General features: G+C 45.2%; 1 pseudogene; it reads left to right on the top strand.

The window, feature by feature from the left end:
* The first annotated feature begins 1,264 nt into the window (after positions 1-1,264).
* On the top strand, positions 1,265-18,744 carry LOC142915377 (uncharacterized; annotated as a pseudogene).
* Positions 18,745-19,751: the final 1,007 nt, after the last annotated feature.

Here is a 19,751-nt window from a genome sequence, read left to right as displayed (position 1 = left end):
TTGTCAATATTCACGCAGTTTTTATTTTCTTTTTCACCAGGCCAAGTCCGCTTGAGCTGCTATACCGCTCTTGTTATCAGAAGCGACCTGCCCACAACAACACAAGGTGAGGCTTTGTCAACGTGTGTGAATGTTTTGACTTAAAACTTTGGTGACTGTAGGAATTAATATTCTTGGTTCTTTCGGTAAAGTCACGTAGATAGAAAATACAATAAAAATAACATAATAAAAATGAATTAAATAAAATTGTAAATAAAGCAAAAAACTCACGTCGTTTTGATCGCAACACAAGTCTTTATTTAATGTAATTGTATTATCTGTTATTGTTATTTTCTATCTACGTAACTTTACCGAAATCAACAAGAATACGTGTGTCAATGTCTATCGGTCAAAGACGCTAAACGGAGAGACGCGCAAACTCCAAATATACAGCAGGCGTCAGGGTCGGGATCGAACCCACGACTTCCTGTATACCAGGTGAGGTAGTTAACATCTCACCACGGAGAGAGACACGCAAACTCCAGTTAGCCTCGGCTATGTTCGTTAATCCTCAATTTCTTGGTGGAGTGAGGAAGAATTAATACCAAGCAGATGAAGGTGGCCAGGTGTGATTCTAGACACGCCACCGCCTGTTTACCCAGTGACAGTGTACAGTTTGTGTTTACAGTAAAGTCTATTCACTCTGTTGAACACGGAGGTTATAGCGTAACAATAGTTTACTTTTGTTTTCCTCTGGAACTCTTTATATGAATGGAAACAGGAAGTTAACACAGCACACACATTCAGCTGAAGTCGGAACTGTTCATCCCAGCATTCAAGGACATCTGAGCCTGGATTCACACCTCTAAGTTGCGATTGAACGTTAATTTATGCATTTCTGCCTAACACAAATAGTATTGTTTTCAACACCCTTTGCTATGTCAGCTGAATTTAGCTCTCATAAATATTCCTTTTGTCGCCAGACAGCCGAAATTGTGTGCTCGGAGTTTTGGGTGAACATTCATTTTGAAGATTCGAGGGCTTCCAGGCATGTTTATGACCATTTGCCCTCTCAGTGTGTGCCATAACAGCCCGTGTGATGAATTTGGGACACTTTTCCACTATATCATGAATATATGAATAAGTATAGACGTGTAAGTCACGTGTTACTGTGTATATATGCTTTCCTCTGTGCATCGATACTGACGTGTAGATGGTGTGGATATTGTTTTTTTCTGTCTGCAGCTGACACTTCCTCTGACGCTTCCTCCGCAGAATTGGTCTGATGGAGCAAATGCACTCAGCGCAGCTCGGTAGGACAAGACAACAATGCGACCGGCGTGCATACAGCACGGATTGTACTCGAGATTTGACACGGCACGAGAGAACTCACACGGGAGAGAAACCCTTCAGGTGCAGTGTGTGTGGGAAGGCGTTTGCACATTCATCTACTCTTGTAGCACACCAGAGAACACACGGGAGAGAAACCCTTCAAGTGCAGTGTGTGTGGGAAGGCGTTTGCACATTCATCTACTCTTGTAGCACACCAGAGAACACACACGGGAGATAAACCCTTCAGGTGCAGTGTGTGTGGGAAGGCATTTGCACGTTCATCAAATCTTGAAGTACACCAGAGAACACACACGGGAGAGAAACCCTTCAAGTGCAGTGTGTGTGGAAAGGCGTTTGCACAGTCATCTACTCTTGTAATACACCAGAGGACACACACAGGAGAGAAACCCTTCAGGTGCAGTGTGTGCGTGAAGGCGTTTGCACGTTCATCTAATCTTGTAGAACACCAGAGAACACACACGGGAGATAAACCCTTCAGGTGCAGTGTGTGTGGGAAGGCGTTTGCACGTTCATCAAATCTTGTAGCACACCACAGAACACACACGGGAGAGAAACCCTTCAAGTGCAGTGTGTGTGGGAGGGCGTTTGCACATTCATGTACTCTTGTAATACACCAGAGAACACACACGGGAGAGAAACCCTTCAAGTGCAGTGTGTGTGGAAAGGCGTTTGCACAGTCATCTGCTCTTGTAATACACCAGAGGACACACATGGGAGAGAAACCCTTCAAGTGCAGTGTGTGTGGGAAGGCATTTGCAAATTCATCAAATCTTCAAGTACACCAGAGAACGCACAAGCATCAGAAGATCCACAAGGAGTGCAGTCTGAAATCAGCTTGTGAAAGTCAAAGTGCCGCAATGAGCCCATCCCTCATGAAACACGAACCGGAGGAAAATCCCAGCTTGGACACTTAAAGGTATCGAGGTGAAATATGAAGAGGTGATGGTGAAATGTGAAGAAGTGAAGGTGAAATGTGAAGAAGTGATGGTGAAGAGGGAAGAAGTGAAGGTGAAATGTGAAGATGAAGATTCAACTCCAAAATGGGACCTTCACATCGATGGAGGCAACGTGAAGCAGGAGGAGAATTCTGACTGAGGCAGAGTGAGGCAACTCCCAGCAGTTTGTGGAAGTGGAGGTGTGGGTGGACTTCCTCCGAGACAATACAAAGTCAAGTGGAGACCCGGTAGATGTGTAACCTTTGCGTTTTAATAATTGTGTTTTTTTTATTTTATTTTGGGCACCATTATAATATATGCCACAGGACCCGCACGAGCTTAATCCGGCACTGTCAGGGATACCGTTCCAGTGCCCAACCAGGCTGTTGAAAACACCGTGAGTGGATATTCTTAGCTCTTTCGGTAAAGTCACGTTGAAGGGAAACAAAATAATAAAATATATATAAAACAATAAAAATTCTCACGACGTTTCGACCATAACACAAACGGTCGTCATCAGGTGTGTCGAAACGTCGTGAGAATTTTTATTTTTATATATATTTTATTATTTTATTGTTTCCCTTCAATGTGACTTTACCGAAAGAGCTAAGAATATGAATTACTGCAGTCACAAATGCTTTAAATCAAAATTTTACCACAAGTAGAGTTGAGGGTGACGGTGGAGGGCGCGAAGGGGGCGAGTGATGCCGATGGGCGGCGAGGGGGTCATCCGAGAGGATGCCCAGTGGGGAGACGAAGCAATGAAATCGCTCCACGTGTCAGGCGCTGGGTGGATCACCGCACAGCGGCATCGTGGGAGGTGGCGACGGCACGGGGGAGGTCTCTACCCGCTAGTGGATTGACCGTGGCTGATGGTGACGACGACGACGATGGATGTTGCTCACTCAACTCTGCGACGTACGAAACGCCGGAGACGCACGGCGATGTGCGGGGTGTTCAGCGGCACGGTGGAGCCGATGGCCTCCTTGCAGCCGCTGTACAGTTGACGCACGACGTGGAGCAGGGCAGGGAGCACGCTGTCCACTATGTCCTGGCAGCTGCCGCTCAGCTCACCCATAGCCTGCAGTAGGGCAGGGAGCACGCTGTCCACTTTGTCCTGGCAGCCACTGTACAGCTGACCCATAGCCTGCAGTAGGGCAGGGAGCGAGCTGTCCACAATGTCCTCACTGTGGCTACTGCACAGCTGACCCATAGCCTGCACTAGGGCAGGGAGCACGCTGTCCACTATGTCCTCACTGTGGCTACTGCACAGCTGACCCGCAGCCTGCAGGAGAGGAGTCGGCGCGCTGTCCATGAGCCAGAACATCCCGGGGGGCCAGGCTGGGCCGTCCCTCTCCTGTCCGTCTGCGTGTCCGCTGGTGAACATCGGTCCCCAGGTGGCGACCGCTGCCGGTGGAGAGACGTCCTTCATGAGTCCCGAGTAGTTGTTTATCGTTATGGTGGTAGTGGTGGCGTTGGAGCCGTTGATGTTCGAACCCCCACGCCGAGATCCTCCGAGGAGTTCCACCACCGGCTGCGTGAGCAGCAAAACCACAGTGAGCACAGCCGTGAAGATCGCCACGCTGGTGGTGGTGGTGGTGGCGAAGTTCTCCGCAGACCTCGAAGTGGAGGAGCGGCGTGGGGCAAGGTGGTTGCCTCTCCCGGAGCCGACTCCACTCTGGTCGCTCCAATGGATGCACCTTTGTCACAGGCCTTTAATGACAAGAATGTGAAGTTGAACACTCAGTTCCTAGATGCAACCTGCATGGTTAGAGTAGCCAGTCTTTGTGGACCTGTGGGTTGGGTTAATCTCTAACCAGGAGCGAGAGCCAATAAGCTCCCAAGCATTCACTCGGTTTTAATAATTCCATTCTAGATTTGAAGCTTTCGTGACTGCAAGGATCTATACTCTTTGGTTCTATTCGGTAAAGTCACGTAGATAAAAGATAAAATAACAAAAATCACGACGTTTCGGCCACAACACAAGTGGCCTTCATCATGACAGCACGGTCCCTTCACCTGATGAAGGCCACTTGTGTTGTGGCCGAAACGTCGTGATTTTTGTTATTTAATTATTCCACTTATATGGTGCTTGCTTAATCGCCTCTGGCAATTCGGAGTTTTGTATCTCGTCTCAGACACTCGAAGAGCATCCCCAAGTGGCAGCTGCCCCTGTGTGGCACAAGGTGGTGGCCCTGCACCGGCCTGCATGTGGACAAGAGCCTGTCAGTAGGGGGCGATGGTTGATTTGGCATCTTAGTTGTGGAGTTTGTAGGCAATGTTTAGAATTTGATAAATTTTGACCCAGACGCCAGCATGCAACGGCCTACTCGTTCTGAATGACACTACAATAGTATGTTGTACATACACTGTTAAGCAGACGGTGCATATTTTTAAAATAGCTTCTTGTTAATGCGATGTAACCTGATGCAGTCTATTTCACTGCAGTAATTCAATTTTGTTAATATGCCTGTCAATAATTTAGAATTAATACTTGTCTGATTGTGTGCGTACATGTAACATTTTGTCTATAAGGGTCAAACATTGAATAAGTGATGTTAGGACAAAGTGTGTGTGTGTGTTTGGAAGTAACCTGTACAGCTAACTCAGGTGAGACTCATTGTTCTTGTGATACAGGTCAAAGGGTATTTTTGTTTTTCGATTTAAAACTTTCGTGACTGCAAGGATTCATCTTCTTTGGTTCTTTCGGTAAAGTCACGTAGAAGGAGAATAAAATAATAAATTGATAAAATAAAATAACAATAAAATTCTCACGACGTTTCGGCCACAACACAAGCGGCCTTCATCAGGTGAAGGGACGAGACTGTCTGGAGGAAAGAACCAAAGAAGGGTATTTTTGTGTTTTCAGGAAGCATCTCCCTCTGGAGCAACTCATTGTCTTTGAAATAAGGAGCACACTCGGATCATTAATCAGTTACATGGCACACCACTCAAAGGTTACACGTTAGGAGGTTCATTCTCTGCAACACGAATTGTAGTTTTGTATTATGTGTTGACGTAGATTTTGTCGAACTAGGACATAGTTCATAGTTAGTTCATCGTTCATTTATTTGGTATAGTCCTGTGAGCCATTCGGCTCTTGAATCGGGTGCAACCGCAACAAACAAAAACCATGAACAAGAAAACATCTTAAAGTGATTATGTGACTGTGCAAACAGAAAATCCAGGAAAAATATCAAAATATTCCTGAAATAGCACCGTACACCAACGCTGTGTGCAAAAATCCCAGTGGGATGCAAGTCAAATAACAACAACAACCACAAGACAACTAAGATTAAGGCCATCAGTCTAACTCCGTACTAGAATAAACAAAAACATGGCCAAAACAAAAAAAAACTTTTCGAAATCACCAAAATAAAGCCATAAATCCAATGTAACAGTGATCATAGGGACTGTGACCGAATTTTTAACAATAAACTACATAAATAAATTATAACACCAAAATCTAGAGCCATATTTTAGGCCACTGAATAGTGGCAGCTAGGGTTGTACAACTCCTCTTGAGCAGTTTTGAGTGAAGATCTCATAGGTAGTGATTCAAGTTGCAGTTTATTGGCAATAGCATTCCAGACCCTGGGGGCATCAATAGCAAAGGCCCTTCCTCCAGTTTTTGTACGGCAATAGGGAATGTGAAGCTGGTAAATGAGCGAAGACCTGAGGTCAAATTTGTTCTTTGAAACAGAGAGGAGATCCAGTAGGTAGTCTGCGGAATTTTTTGTAAGTACATCGTGAATAAATAAGATCTGGTGCACAAGCCGTCGAACATTAAGAGATGTTAAGTTTGACCCAATGTAGAGATCACAGTGGTGAGTCCTATATGGGCAGTTCAATGCAAATCTTAAGGCCGAGTGATAGATGGAATCAAGCTTCTTCAGTACAGTACTTGGGGCTGATTTATACACGATGTCACAGTAGTCAAGTAGAGGCAGTATGGTAGCTTTTATCAATTCCAAACGGAACATTGGGGGGAAGCAGTGCTTGTGTCGATACAGAAAACCAATTTTATTTTTTGTATTTTTACCAATATAATCAATGTGATCTTCAAAACTAAGTTTTGAATCCAGGATGACCCCAAGATACTTATAGATCTTGACTTGCTCTATTTGATAATTATTCAAGGAATATAATTGGGGAAAAATAACTTCCTGCTTTAGTCCCGGAGAGAAGCATAGCACCTTGGTTTTGGAGGTATTCAGGACTATGAATAAAGGTGTCAGTTTTTGTGCCAGTTAAAAGGGTAAAACCTATTCTTATATTTTGTTTCTGGCAAAGGAGGTCTCATAATGTTAATGCTCACCCCGAGCCCTCAATACTCTGATAGTGCGCTGTTTTTGAGTTGTACGCCTTTTGGCGTCTTCTGGTCCAACACCAATGGAGACTAGGCTCTAATAAAAGCTGTCTCGGGTGTGGACCAATCAAATTCAAGGACAGTGCATATTATTATCAGAGTTGTCTTTTTTGTTTGCATTTTGACTGCTTGTGTTGTGGTTATTGCAAACATGATGCCTTGAATAAAGGTGTCAGTTTTTGTGCCAGTTAAAAGGGTAAAACCTATTCTTGTATTCAGGACTAGTTTAAGAGAAACTAGCTGATGTTGTAGTTTGTTGAAATCACCCTGGAGCTTAGCAATCACGGCATCCGGAGAGCGGCCAGCAGTAATCAGTATCGTGTCATCTGCAAAAAGATTTACCCTGGAATGATCCAGTTCAGTGCCCAAGTCATTGACATAAAGAGAAAACAAGAGGGGGCCGAGGATGGAACCCTGTGGAACCCCTTTTGTTATCTTAACACTGTTTGACCTCCAGCCATCTGTGAATACAGTTTGGGTGCGAGAAAAGAGGTAATTTTTAACCATTGTACTGTGTTCTCGGAAAAACCAAGGCAACTTAGTTTACTAAGCAGGGTGTTGTGGTCAACTGTATCAAAAGCTTTGGACAGGTCAAGAAAAAGACAGGCACAGTACTGCTTATTATCAAGGCTATTGTAAATTTAATTCAAAGAGTCTAATGCAGCAGATGTGGTGCTGTATTTTTTCCGGAACCCAGATTGTTTTAGATGTAGTAGATTGTTGGTGGACAGGAAACTGCTAATTTGGTAGTTCAATAATTTTTCAAAAATTTTCATCAATGGGGACAAAATTGAGATAGGTCGGTAGTTATTGGGATCATCTTTAGGGCCCCCTTTGTGAAGTGGACGGACATAGGAATGTTTCCATTCTAGAGGAACTGATGCTTCTTTGATGGACAGGTTGAAAATATGGGCTATAGGTTTGTATATTAGGTGACCAACAGTTAGTAGAGCAAAGACGGGAAAACTATCTGCTCCGGTAGAGGAGGACCCTTTGAGGTAGGACAGTTGTTTCAGAACATTACTTTCGTGGATTGGTTGGAAACTAAATTCGTTTAATGTTTGGACAGGGGTGTAGGAATTTGCAGGAGCAGGTGTGACTCCCAATACATCAAAAAGATTACCAGCTTCAGAAAAATGAAGGTTAAAATTGTCAACTATTTTTTTGGGATCTGAAAAATATTCCCCATTTCGGTGAAGCTCAACAGGCAGATTTTCTGTTTTGGATGCCTTTTCGATAGATTTGATTGTTTTCCAAAAAATCCTGGCATTTCCATGTGATTCCAGGAGAGTGGAGGAAAAATAGGCATTTTTTGCATGCCGTATTTTTTTTACGCATCTATTCCTTAAAATCCTGTATTCTAGCCAGTCATTTACCAAATTACTTTTTTGAGCACATGCCCAAGCCTTGTCCCTAGTTTTCATGAGCTTTGTAATCAAAGGATCATACCATGGTGGGCGGTTGCCTTTAGTTTTAAATCTAACCAACGGAGCATGTTTGTTAAGAATTTGGAGAAACGTGTACCTGAAAGTCTCCCAAGCCGTAGTCAGGTTGGGGATATCACAGACCTTATCAATATCCGAGTGAAGCACATCATTTGTAAATGCCTGAGTGCTGAAGTGCCTCAAAGAGTGCTTCTCAACAATTTTAGGGGGGGGCTTTGGGTCTGGCTGATGATCTCACACCAAAAATGAAGGAGTGATCGCTAAGGTTATTACCCAGAACACCAGTCAGTGCGAAATTGTGAGGGGCATTTGTCAATAGGACGTCAAGCAGAGTTGACTGTCCCGGATTTTTTAGGTTGGGTCTTGTGGGGACATTTATTAATTGAAACAAGTTAAATTCATCTGTAAAATTTGTTGCCACGGCCGCGGGTTTAGCCAATTCCAATTTAGATCACCCACTAAAATTATTTCACCTTTAGGGAGGCCCCCAAAAAGCTCTCTCAGTGCCGATGCAGCTTCAACATCCTTCCCACAAGGTGGTCTATAGCAGCACACTACCAATATCTGTTGATTATTTGGGAGAGTTATTCTGAGAGCCAGACCTTCAAAGCAACATTTTTTAAACAAGGAGTGAGCTGGTGAACATGCAATAGTGTTACGAACATAGATGGCAATTCTACCTCCTTTAGATCCTCGGTCAAGCCGAAAAAGGTTGTAGTTTTCAATCGTAATCTGCAAGTCATTGACGGCAGGAGTGAGAAATGTTTCTGTTAGGCAAAAAATGTCCGGGTCAAGATGTGCCACTTCTAGTTTTAGTTGACTTAATTTAATCACAAGCCCTCTGATGTTGACATGTAGAACACCAACACCTTTCCTGCCAGAAAAATCTACAGAATTATACGAGCTCTTTTCATTTGGGCCAGGATGAAGCTCAATACCACCCAGAAATAAGAAAAGTAGAATTAACAGTTTGCATAAGTATTTTCTGTGAAAGGATGAAGAGCGGCGAACCTTGGACGAATAGCAGCTCGCAGATGGTGTTATTTTTAAGAGCAGAATGAAGTTTGGAAGGAGTGCTGGTGATGTAATAGGACAAAGATAGGGTTTAAAAGGATACAATGATGGAGTGTAGAAGTGTCTATGAGCTGTTTCATTTGCAGGTGTAGTGGCAAATCGAGCAACAAGTATTGACGCAAAATAACGAGGGTAGCCGTTTGTAGAGTTGAGTGTGGCACTAGATATGGCCGGGAGGGACAGCAATAGGACACACAGCAGGAGAATTGCCATCTCTAAAATATCCAGGGTGTACACAGATTTACACACAAGTGGAATAGAAAAATATATATACTTGTAGGCCGAGCGTGAGAAAAACATCTTGCCGCACTCGTCACACATGCACGGCTTCTCGCCCATGTGCTAAGGTTTAACAGCGCCCACCCCCCTCTCCCAGACAGCAGATTCTTGGTTGTTGTGGGCTCGGCTGAACCGCTTGCACCGCCTCCTTTCCCCGCCGCAGGATGGTGCTCGAGCTAGCCCTCCTTGAGCTCAGCCCACGACTGGAATGTCGTTTCTTGGCCTCTCGTGTCTCTGCTGCCCGTCCAGACGGCCCCACTGAAGCCCACACAGGTGACTCTTCATTCACAACCCTTGGCCGTCTCGAATGATCTCCGTGAAGTTGTCCAGGATGGAGCGCACGTCGTCCTTGAGCCGCTTGAACGACTGCAGCAGCGCCTCCTTGCTCTGGGGCAGCGCCCGCGACATCTAGGGGGAGCAGTGGACGTAGCACGGCACTCCCTCAGGGCAGCAGTGGATGGAGCACAACCCTGCCTCAGGGCAGCAGAGGAGAGAGAGTCTGGCTCCCTCACGGCAGCGGTGGAGATAGTGCGGCTCTCCCTCATGCCAGTAGTGGAGAGCACGGGGCTCCCTCCGGGCAGCAGTGGACGGGGCACGACCCTGCCTCAGGGCAGCAGTGGAGAGAGCACGGCTCTCCCTCAGGGCAGCAGCGGAGAGAGCACGACCCCACCCCAGGGCAGCAGTGGACAGAGCACGGCTCTGCCCCAGGGCAGCAGTTGAGAGAGCGCGGCTTTCCCTCAGGGCAGCAGTGGACGGAGCACACACTAGGCCGCTACAGTAACTGGAAGCCCACGGCCCCACCCAGTTACGCCCGCCGGGAAAATGCTCATTTCTCTCTCTCTCAACTTTGCACTCCGAACGTCGTGTTGTTGTATCGTTCGTGTTTGGGGAGAGAGACATGGGGAGAGACACGGGAAAGAGACACGAAGAGACACTAGGAGACATACACCGGGAGAGAGACACGGAGAGACACGGGAAAGAGACAGACAACTAGGATACAGAGACACGGGGAGAGACACTCAGCATCGCGTGTAAATTTGAAATGCTCCTTGCTGATTCACGTGTGGATGTTCACGACCAAGGGTTGAAGCCAGCCTGACCGCCTGCGGCGCCCCTCACAACCATTTGCGGCCTTGGGACAGGAAAGTCACGAAAGAAATTGCACGCGAACGACGCCTCCACACAAACTCCCGATGCTCCGTCTTGAAGTGTGAAAATGAAACAGCTTTTAATTGTATTGTCTTGAATTGTATAATTGTATTTCTTCATTAAAAGCTTATTCATTGAAAACGACATTTTGTGTGAATTTTCTCTCTTCATTAAGTAGACGATGGCCTTGCCGGGGGTTCGGTTCGATGCGGACTTTCACCTGGTTGGGATTGCGGGATCGAGATAAGGCGACACGGAGCTGCTGGCCATCTGCAGATCGATTCCAACGTAATCGAACGTCTGTCCCTGCGACTCCATCGTTGGTACAGGTGGTGCGTGTCTCCGTTGTGGAGTTTCTGGATAATGTTTGGAATTGCCACAATTTTGACCGTGACAACAACATGCAATGTGCGTTGTGAATGACGCGACGTTATGTTTTACATCTGCCGTTTAGCAGACTCCGCATATTGTGGTGAATGTTACTGGGGTAGCCAGGTGTGCCTGTCGGATTTTAACCTGGAACGTCTGCAATGAATAGAGAATGTGCTACCACATTCTTGGTTCTTTCGGTAAAGTCACGTAAATAGAAAATAACAAAAACAAGAAAATTGGAAAATAATAAATTGATGAAAAGATGCCCATTGGTCGACTGAGATGACTGTGCCCCCCACAGTGTACACACACAGTGTACACACACACAGTGCACACACACAGTGCACACACAGTGTACACACACACACAGTGTACACACACACAGTGTACACACACACAGTGCACACACACACAGTGTACACACACAGTGCACACACACACAGTGTACACACACACAGTGTACACAATAATTTCAGTATATTTTTTGGTATACCCCTGTGAGCCATTCGGCTCTTGAATCAAGTGCAACCACAACAAACACAAACCCGAACAAGAAACACATCTTAAAGTGACTACTTTGTGTGACTCTGCAAACAGAAAATTCATGAAAAAAACAGCTAAATGTTCCTGAAAAAAGCACCGTACACCAACGCTGTGTGCTAAAAATCCCAGTGGGATGCAATGTCCACGTTGTTGTTGCTGAGTTCAAGGGAGGGAGCAATGGAAAATGAATCTAAATCAACAAACTCCAATCCCGCTCTGTGACGTCACTACTCAGCATCACCTCATCGGTGTGAAACGCCAGAGGTGTCCCTTGCTAGTGACGTCATGTCACCAAGGTATTCACCCCTCCCCCATCCACCGCGCTCTTGAACATGACGTCACCTCCGCTTGGGTCACTGCCGATATCGTTCCAGTGGCAATCCTTATTTGGGCAAAGTTACGCCCAGTGACTGGTGGCTCATTAACATAATGTTTCCGTTAAAGCCGTCGCGAGTTTATTACGACGGGTTCAGTGCCCACGCCCCCATCCCTCGACACATGGGCCGGCCTCATTAACATATTTATTCAGTTTGGAGAGCCGCTCTTGGGAGGGAAGTGACGTCATACTACTTCCTGCTGTCGCGAAGCAACAGGAAGCTGCCTTGTGCGCGCTTGCACTGAAATCCGACGTGAGAAATTCTCATCGTTGTGGTGGTGGTGGTCGTTGTGGTGGTGGTGGTTGTTGTTGTTGTTGTTTACCAAGGTAGAGCCTCGCTGTCTCTCTCGTAGGGATGTCAGTTGAGTAGCAGCGAGCATGGGAATCGATGTCCAGGTTGGAACTTTACAGCGCGGGGCCTAGCCACGCGGGGCCTTGCCTCCTGCCCTCGCCTGATTGCATTCACTTTAATTATCTCGCTTAAATTTAATTTGTCTTCACCCGGCTCGTCACTTTGTAACTTTGTTTTATTGTAAATATTCACGCAGTTTTTATTTTCTTTTGTTAGCAGGCCAAGCCCGCTTGAGCTGCTATACCGCTCTTGTTATCAGAAGCGACCTGCCCACAACAACACAAGGTGAGGCTTTGTCAACGTGTGTGAATGTTTTGACTTAAAACTTTGGTGACTGCAGGAATTAATATTCTTGGTTCTTTCGGTAAAGTCACGTAGATAGAAAATAAAATTAAAATAACAGATAATATTTTTTCGTTTTTTAAATGAAGCAAAAACCCCACGACGTTTCTATGGCAACATTAATGTTGAAGATGCGAGGGCTTACAGGAATGTTTATGACATTTGCCCTCTCATTGCGTGCCATGACAGTGCTGTTTGCACAGTCACACATAGTCACTGTAAGATGATTTTCTTGGTCGTGTTTTTGTTTTGTTGCTTGTTGTGGTTGCACCCGATTCAAGAGCCGAATGGCTCATGGGACTATAACCAAAATAAATCAAACTGAAAATCAAAAAACTGAAACCGCGTGATGAATTTGGTGAAGTTTTTCACTGCATCTCCAAATATATATAAAAGGCAAAGTTGTGATTGTGTGTTGTCTGTTCAAAATGTTTAGCGTACTTCCTGACATGCAACAAACTGGAAATTTGCCATGTGGGTACTTTCCAGACTGTACACCGTACAAACATTATACAAATACACTTTTGGTTTTTTTTGGGGGGGGGAGGGGAGCTCAATAATGTATAGATTTTTTGCACGGCAAGTGAGCTGTGACGTCAAATTTGTCACGTGACCCTCGCACGTGGAAGCGAAACTCATTGTAGTGTAGTGGTTAGCGTTGTCTGTGTGTGTCTGTGTGTCTGTGTGCGTGTGTCTGTGTGTGTCTGTGTGTTTGTGTCTGTGTGTGCGTGTGTGTGTCTGTGTGTGTGTCTGTGTGTCTGTGTGTGTCTGTGTGTGTGTGGAAGAGTAACGCATTGTAGTGTAGCGGTTAGCGCTACGCTACGCTACAAACCCGGCGACCCGGGTTCGATTCCCGCTCACGGCCAACACCAGTGACGATTATGTGAACCGGTCCCGGGCCTCCCCTAGGTCGACTCAGCCTCAAATGAGTACCTGGTGCGGTGTGTAAACATTGCCACTAGGGAGACAAGGCGGTCGGGCGTGGTGCGGGCCACCCACCCCCTCGTGTACCGTTCCGGCCTTCATAGGTGCTCGCTAACAGCACTTGCCCCAACAGTCTGTCAAGGCTATACGGGGGATATTTGTCTTTGTGTCTGTGTGTGTCTGTGTGTGTGTCTGTGTGTGTCTGTGTGTGTGTCTGTGTGTCTGTGTGCGTGTGTCTGTGTGTGTCTGTGTGTTTGTGTCTGTGTGTTTGTGTCTGTGTGTGTGTGTCTGTGTGTGTGTCCATGTGTGTGTGTCTGTGTGTGTGTACGTGTGTGTGTACGTGTGTACGTGTGTGTGTACGTGTGTGTGTACGTGTGTCTGTGTGCGTGTGTCTGTGTGTTTGTGTCTGTGTGTTTGTGTCTGTGTGTGTGTGTGTCTGTGTGTGTGTGTCTGTGTGTGTGTCTGTGTGTGTGTGGAAGAGTAACGCATTGTAGTGTAGCGGTTAGCGCTACGCTACGCTACAAATCCGGCGACCCGAGTTCGATTCCCGCTCACGGCCACCACCGGTGACGATTATTTGAACCGCTTCTGGGCCTCCCCTAGGTCGACTCAGCCTCAAACGAGTAACTGTTGTGGTGTGAACATCGCCACTGGGGAGACAAAGGCAGCCGGACGTGGTAGATCCAAGTCCCGGGCAAAGCCGGGTAGTACAGCTAGTCATGAATACGTAAATGAATATAGACGTGTAAGTCACGTGTGACTGTATATATTCATTCCTCCATGGCTCGATACTGACGTGTAGATGGTGTGGATATTCTTATTTTCTGTCTGCAGCTGACGCTGGTCTGATGGAGCAAAGGCAGTCAGCACAGCAGCTGGGTACGACAAGTCAACAATGCGACCAGCGTGCATACAGCACGGATCGGACTGGACATTTGACACAGCACCAGAGAACTCGCACAGGAGAGAAACCCTTCAAGTGCACTGTGTGTGACAAGGCATTTTCAGATTCATCGACTCTTAAAAAACACCAGAGAACACACACAGGAGAGAAACCCTTCAAGTGCACTGTGTGTGGGAAGGCATTGTCACAGTCATCTGCTCTTAAAATTCACCAGAGAACACACACGGGAGAGAAACCCTTCAAGTGCAGTGTGTGTGGGAAGACATTTTCAGATTCATCTGCTCTTAAAACACACCAGAGAACACACACGGGAGAGAAACCTTTCAAGTGCAGTGTGTGTGGGAAGGCATTTTCAGATTCATCTACTCTTAAAAAACACCAGAGAACACACACGGGAGAGAAACCCTTCGAGTACAGTGTGTGGGGGAAGGCATTTTCAGATTCATTTGCTCTTAAAACACACCAGGGAACACACACGGGAGAGAAACCCTTCAAGTGCAGTGTGTGTGGGAAGACTTTTTCAGATTCATCTACTCTTAAAAAACACCAGAGAACACACACGGGAGAGAAACCCTTCGAGTACAGTGTGTGGGGGAAGGCATTTTCAGATTCATTTGCTCTTAAAACACACCAGGGAACACACACGGGAGAGAAACCCTTCAAGTGCAGTGTGTGTGGGAAGACTTTTTCAGATTAATCTACTCTTAAAAAACACCAGAGACCACACACGGGAGAGAAACCCTTCAGGTGCAGTGTGTGTCGGAAGACATTTTCAGGTTAATTTGCTCTTAAAACACACCAGAGAACACACACGGGAGAGAAACCCTTCAAGTGCAGTGTGTGTGGAAAGACATTTTCAGATTCATTTGCTCTAAAAACACACCAGAGAACACACACGGGAGAGAAACCCTTCAAGTGCAGTGTGTGTGGAAAGGCATTTTCACAGTCATTTGCTCTTCAAAGACACCAGAGAACACACACGGGAGAGAAACCCTTCAAATGCACTGTGTGTGGGAAGACTTTTTCAGTTTCATCTGCTCTTAAAACACACCAGAGAACACACACGGGAGAGAAACCCTTCAAGTGCAGTGTGTGTGGGAAGGCATTTTCACGGTCATCTGCTCTTAAAACACACCAGATAACACACACGGGAGAGAAACCCTTCAAGTGCAGTGTGTGTGGGAAGGCATTTTCACGGTCATCTGCTCTTAAAAAACACCAGAGAACACACATGGGAGAGAAACCCTTCAAGTGCAGTGTGTGTGGGAAGGCATTTCCAAATTCATCAAATCTTCAAGTACACCAGAGAACACAGAAGCATCAGAAGATCCACAAGGAGTGGAGTCTGAAATCAGCTTGTGAAAGTCAAAGTGCCGCAAATAGCCCATCCCTCATGAAACACGAACCGGAAGAAAATCCCAGCTTGGACACTTTTAAAGGTATCGAGGTGCAATATGAAGAGGTGATGGTGAAATGTGAAGAAGTGATGGTGAAGAGCGAAGAAGTGAAGGTAAAATGTGAAGATGAAGATTCAACTCCAAAATGGGACCTTCACATCGATGGAGGCAACGTGAAGCAGGAGGTGAATTCTGACTGTGAGGCAGAGCGAGGCAACTCCCAGCAGTTTGTGGAAGTGGAGGTGTGGGTGGACTTCCTCCGAGACAATACAAAGTCAAGTGGAGACCCGGTAGATGTGTAAGCCAGAGACGATGTCGCTCCAATAGATGCACCTTTGTCATGGGTCTTTAATGACAAGAATGTGAAGTTGAACACTCATTTCCTAGGTTCAACCTGCAGAGTAAGGGCGGCCAGTCTTTGTGGACCTGTGGGTTGGGTAGATCTCTCACCCGGAGCGAGAGACAAGCCCCCAAGCATTCACTATGTTCTAATAATTGCATTTACACGGTGCTTGCTTAACCGCCTCAGCAACTCGGAGTTTTGTATCTCGTCTGAAGCACTCGAAGAGCATCCCCAAGTAGCAGCTGCCCCTGTGTGGCACAAGGTGGTGGCCCTGCACCAGCCTGCATGTGGACAAGAGCCTGTCAGTAGGGGGCGATGATTGATGCGTCATCTGAGTTGTGTAGTTTGTAGGCAATCTTGATTCGAAGCTTTTGTGACTGCAGGAATTCACACTCTCTCTCGTTATTTCGGTAAAGTCACCACGTGGGTAGAAACATAACAGATCACGGCGTTTAGATCACAACACAAGCAATCGTCATCAGGTGGGACAACCACAGCAAGAGAAACTGCTGAAGTAGTAGGCGCCTACTACTTCAGCAGTTTCCTCTTATTGTTGCTGTGCTTGTCCTACCTGATGACGATTGCTTGTGTTGCGATCTAAACGCCGTGACCTATTATTTGTAGTGTAATGTTTAGAATTTGCTACATTTTGACCCAAACGCCAGCATGCAACGGCCTACTCGTTTTGAATGCCGCAATAGTACGTTGTACATACACTTTTGATTTAAAGCTTTCGTGACTGCAGGGATTCATATTCTTGGTTCTTTTGGTAAAGTCACGTAGAAGGGAAACAATAAAATAATACAAATATAAAACAATAGAATTCTCACGACGTTTCGACTGCAGTGAGAATTTTATTGTTTTATATTTTTATTATTTTATTGTTTCCCTTCTACGTGACTTTACCGACAGAACCAAGAATATGTACATACACTGTTAAGCAGACGGTGCGTATTTTTAAAAATAGCTTCTTGTGAATACGATGGAACCTGATCCAGGATATTTCACTGCAGTAATAAAATTGTGTTAATATGCCTGTCAATAATTAAGAATGAATACTTGTCTGATTGTGCGTGTACATGTAAAAAAATTTCTATGAGTGTCAAACATTGATTAAGTGTTCAAATCTAGATCAAGTGATGTTAGGACAAAGTGTGTGTGTGTTTGGAAGTAACCTGTACAGAGAACTCAGGTGAGACACGTTGTTCTTGTGATACAGGTCAAAGGGTACTTTTGTGTTTCACGAAGCGTCTGCCTCTGGAGCAACTCATTGTCTTTGAAATAGGGAGCACGCTCAGATCATTCATCAGTTACAAGGCATACCACTTAAAATTTACACATAGCGGAGATACATTTTCTACAACACGAAGTAGTTTTGTCTTACGTGTTGACGTAGATATTGTCTAACTAGGACTAGAAATGCTCCTTGATGATTGACGTCTGGATGTTCGTTACCCATCGGTTGAAGCAAACCCCACTGCTGTTGTTGAGACGCTGTGCACCAATAAGGGTCCAACATATTGACGGCCTTCAGGCCAGTAAAGTCACAACATTTGCACATGACGGACGCATTCACGCAAGTACCCCATGCTCCGTTTTGAAGTTTTAAAATGAAGCATCTTTGAATTGTGTTGTGTTTTGAATTAGATGATTTTATTTCTTCATTAAAAGCTTGAATCAATTTACATCTGGAAGGCTTCATTGCAAAGGACATTTCGTGTGAATTTTCTCTCGTCGTTAAGTAGATGGCCTTGCCGGGGGTTCGGTTCGATGCGGACTTTCACCTGTTTGGGATTGCAGGATCGAGATAAGGCGACACGGAGCTGCTGGCCGTCTGCAGATCGATTCCAACGTAATCGAACGTCTGTCCCTGCGCCTCCGTCGTCCATGCAGGGGGTGCGTAGGTTTGCAGCGCCCCCTGCATGAAAACAACGGAAAGTGCAGCGCTCATCACAGATAGATAAAGTTGTGCGCTTATATTTAAAATGTTATTCTTTTATAAGGTGATGTTGAAATCGAAAAGTGTTTGGCCAGGTCATGATTTCAATCAGATTGATTCATTTATTATGAACCACATCTGAGCTTTTGTGGTCCTGTTGAGCTAAAGTTGGAAAAAGTCCGTGACTATAACTTCGCTCAATATTGTAATTGTGTTTCTATTATTTAGTTATTGTTTAATACAAACTACTTCAGATAATGGGTTTCAAGATGTACTTGAATGGCACGTTCGTTGTTCCGGTGTTTAATGGCTTGGACGTCATGGCAAATGGCTTCCATCGATGTGGAAGTCAATGGTGGATGATAATTTGACATTTCGGTGTTGATTTGGAGTAGATTGTTTAACTGTTGCATACCGAGAGGTGAAATGCTTTGCCGAGTACCTGAACTGTTTGACCAAGTGAATTCATGAAGAGTTCGATACGAGTCTGAGCGTTAATATTCTTGCGGAACGACAAAGGTCTGATATTTTAAACATTCCTGATCGTACGTTTATTGCGACAATGTTCAAGGGGAACACGTGTGGAGGCGAGTTCCGGGTGAAGTCTCCCCTTACCTGGCAACCATGGTGGCTGTCCGCTGATCGCTCTCGCTCCGTCACAGCTACTAGCTGTAGGGATCGGGACTCTCCATGCTGGCGCTGTTTTAATTCACAGCGCCAAGAGCGGAGAGCCTCATCCCTGCAGTGCCCTCCTGTTGTGCCGCAGCATTTACCGCGTAACGAGGCAGTGTTTTCATGAGCAGTGCGTTCCAGTACACACCCACACGAGCGAACCATGTGCAACAGTGTGCGTACATACAGACACGAACAAACACGCGGGTGCACATACACACACGAGCGCTTACTTGCATACACGGATGAGTGGAGGTGCACGCACGAGTGTGGTCACCACCTGGCTAGCTACACTAGTCACGTGATAGCTAGTATACTAAACTATACACTACACTATACACTACTATACACTTATACACTACACTATACACTACACTACTATACACTACACTATGCACTACACTAAACACTTATACACTACACTACTATACACTACACTATACACTTATAGACTAAAATATACACTACTATACACTATACAATACACTATTATACACTACACTATTATACACTACACTATGCACTTATACACTACAATATACACTACAATATCCACTACTATACACTACACTGTACACTACACTATACACTACAATATACACTACACTATAGACTACAATATACACTACTATACACTACACTCTACACTACAATATGCACTACACTATACACTACAATATACATACACTATACACTACTATACACTACACTATACTATACACTACAATATATACTACAATATGTACTACTATACACTACTATACACTACACTATACACTACAATATGTACTACTATACACTACACTACTATACACTACACTATACACTACACAACTATACACTACTATACACTACACTATACACTTATACACTACAATATACACTACAATATACGCTTCAATATACACTACACTATACACTACTATACACTAATATACACTACACTATACACTACTATACACTACACTATACACTACTATACACTACACTATACACTACTATAC

Source organism: Petromyzon marinus, unplaced genomic scaffold, assembly GCF_048934315.1.
Source record: "Petromyzon marinus isolate PM22_M1 ecotype Great Lakes invasive population unplaced genomic scaffold, UKy_Petmar_22M1.pri1.0 PM_G_Scaffold_30, whole genome shotgun sequence".
Lineage (NCBI taxonomy): Eukaryota > Metazoa > Chordata > Hyperoartia > Petromyzontiformes > Petromyzontidae > Petromyzon > Petromyzon marinus.
This window is presented reverse-complemented; position numbering and strand designations above follow the sequence as displayed.